Genomic DNA, 3,350 nt, shown 5'->3' on the forward strand with positions numbered 1-3,350 from the left:
TGAACCAATGGGGAGGCAACACCTTCCACCATATAAAAGCCTTGTGCCACAACGCACGAGGCCCAAAAGAAATTCCGAAAGCGAATGAGAAATAAGGTTATATTATACACCAATAATGTTTTTTAATCTCGCAAATATAATAAAAAATTACATGCCACGTGTTATTATTTAAATACAGAGTTGTGATCACATTATGATTATATAATTATTCGTTTAAGTTAATCAATTTATTAAGCCATATTACTTAAGCTTGAACCTTGTTTTTTGGTTTCAAAAACAGTTGTTTGCCTTGCTGTTTGTGTGGGGCTTGGCAGGTGATGCAACCAAATCAATGTGTTTCATAACGCTAGTTAGAGGAAGAAAGATATTGTTAATAAAGGCTCAAAGCCATGCCTTGCCCTTGAAGAAAGGCTTAAACTAAACAAGAAAATGTGCCTCCTCTTATTGGACAATTCATTTATATCAATTATAATCGTATTATATTGTACTATCGAATCCATTTGACCTGAGGACACGTGTACTCCCATTTTTGGCTCCCATGTCTTCTAGCAAACAAATGTTTATACCCCGAGGGGACCACGTCACTAATTTTAAAGCTCAGACGGACTAAACAATCCTGCTCACGCGCGTGTCTAAAACTAAAACCAATGGGGACCGATACACGTAGCCGAAGATGATAAAAGAGGAGCCCATCTCGTGAACCCAGAAAAAGATATCAAACAAACCCATCCCGATTGTAGCCACGATACTCATTTATATTGGGCACTTATATTTACATAGTACGATTCTTCTACAATTCCACCTCAACTCTTGAAACAAGGAAAATCTGGGAATTAGCTGAGACAGGCTTTTCTATGTACAGATGGAGGGTAACAGTAACAATATGGTGGCGCCTTTCGTAGTAAAAACTTACCAGATGGTGAACGATCCCATGACTAACACAGTGGTCACTTGGGGTAAAGCTAATAACAGTTTCATGGTCATCGACTATTCGTTTTTCACTCAGAGGATCTTGCCTCTTTACTTCAAGCACAGCATTTTTTCTAGCCTTGTTCGCCAGCTTAATACTTATGTAAGTACTTTCTATTTAATGTTTTTTCTTTCTATGATACATTTTCGAGTTCTTTCCGTGTTTATGCATATACATGTACTTTTTGGTGATTTATGGTTTCAGAAAGGTGGATCCGGATAAGTAGGAGTCTGCAAACGAATGGTTTCTCAGAGGGCAAAAGCACTTGTTGAAAAACATAGTGAGGAGAAAGCATAACAAAAGTTCATACAGGAAAGTGAAAGCTGAGGATTTAGACGAAGAAGAAGAAATAGTTATGGAAATAGCGAGGCTAAAAGAGGAACAGAAATCGTTGGAGAAAGAGTTGCGAGACATGAACAAGCGTTTAGAAGCCACAGAGAGACGGCCGCAACAAATGTTGCCGTTTCTTTACAAGGTCGTTGAAGACCCTGATTTCCTTCCTCGTATGGTGCTCGAAAAGGAAAGAGCTAAACAACTTAACGTCAACAGGAAGCGGCGCCTCAGCGGCCTGACGGCGATGCCATCATTGCAGTCATCTTCTTCGACTTCGAGCGTGGCGGGTTATAGTAATTATGTGAAATCCGAAGAGGAAGATGGATGACATGCAAGAAAAGTTTCGTCCCTAGAAACCGGATTCGATATAGACAACTTTCGTCGCTCAAGTTATCAATCGTCGACATTACCGCTTGAGGATTCCAATGAGCTATTGGGGCATAGTAGACAATTTGTGGGGCAATTTATGAACTACGGCTGCGGTATATTAACAAGCCAACTACCGGCGATTATTGTGGCTCCCTCGGTGGTTGCAAATAGAATGGGGGCGTCATCGTCGGTGCCAACAGGGTATGGTGATAGGAATGGACAAATTATTTCATGGACTGTTTTGATCATATTAATGGTTACAACCAATTAGAAAAATCATATTAATTAATATTTATATTTTATGTCATTTATACTTAGAAATACCAATTAATTGAAACACTGCCTAAAATAAAATCTATCAAACTAGCCAAAATTTATTGACTTTCCTTTCCCAATATCCCTTACATCTGTGATTGTGATAAATATTTCTTTGAAAAATCCTTTTTTATTTGTATTGTTATACATCTATTTTCTTTAATTGATTCGATACTCAAAAATGAAAAGAAAAAGTAAAATATCGGACATGACAATGACGATCTCATCAGATTGCACTAGAAGGAGTTGATTTAAATTCAAAAAGTTGTCCAAGTTTTGTGAGATCCCAAGACTTCATGATGAAATCGTTCATCAATTCCTCCAAATCTATAGCAACAACGGTAAAAGCAACACTCGACTTCTGCTTGTGTTACTTCGAGAAATCATTTAGGTGGTGAAAGTTTAAATAGATAAAATGAGAATGCTCAAATGAAATCATTTACAGGTTGTTTCATCATCACAAGTCCTAAAGGATTCATTATTAATCCGGGATAAACAATAATCTATTTAAAGATAACTCTCAATCATTTGATATTAAACGTTCACACTTCTAATATTCCTAGTGCTCGAACCCGAGACCTCAATGAATAACAACAATTCTTTTATCATCAAGGTCACTTGGTTCATGCGATTAATTGATATTCTTGTATATAAATGACATAAAAATAAAGATTGATGTAAATTATTTTAATTGGTTGGAACCATTAATGACATGATAAAAATGGTCCATAAAATAATTTTTCCTTTAATATAATGTTTATGCATAACTCCACAACAAATCCTTAACTGAAGGGGAAAACATATTTAAATTTAGGAAAAATTACACGTTAAGTACTTAAATTATTAGTTTTGGTATATTTTAATATTTAAACTTTAATTTTTTTAAAATCATACCTAACGTTTAATTTTTGTTTTATTTTAGTACCCCACCATAAAAAAACTTAATGCGTTTAGTACCTAATCTTTCAATTTTTTTTCCAAAACTTAACGTTAAATTTTTAATGGGCACTAAAATGAAACAAAAACTCAGCGTTAGGTATGATTTTGAAAAAAAATTAAAAATTTAAATACAAAAACGAATTAAAACTAATAATTTAAGTATTAAACACATAATTTACCCTTAAACTTATGCTCATTAAATTGTTGCAGTAATAATGATACTAAGGGCAAGTTTGGTAGGGCTTTTGAAAATTGACTGTTAAAAGTGCAGTAGAAAACAAGTTTTAAAAGTTCTGTTTAGAAGTGCATTTTAGAATTTAACTATTTGGGATTGTTGTTAAAAAATGAGTTTGAAAAGATAAAATGTCTATTGTAAATATTATGTTATAAATTAAAATATACAATTTAAATTATATTTACACTT

General features: G+C 34.1%; 1 pseudogene; it reads left to right on the forward strand.

The window, feature by feature from the left end:
- Positions 1-862: 862 nt before the first annotated feature.
- LOC120123364 lies at positions 863-1,943 on the forward strand (annotated as a pseudogene).
- Positions 1,944-3,350: the final 1,407 nt, after the last annotated feature.

This window comes from Hibiscus syriacus, unplaced genomic scaffold (assembly GCF_006381635.1).
Source record: "Hibiscus syriacus cultivar Baekdansim isolate YM2019G1 unplaced genomic scaffold, ASM638163v2 tig00110392_pilon, whole genome shotgun sequence".
Classification (NCBI taxonomy): domain Eukaryota; kingdom Viridiplantae; phylum Streptophyta; class Magnoliopsida; order Malvales; family Malvaceae; genus Hibiscus; species Hibiscus syriacus.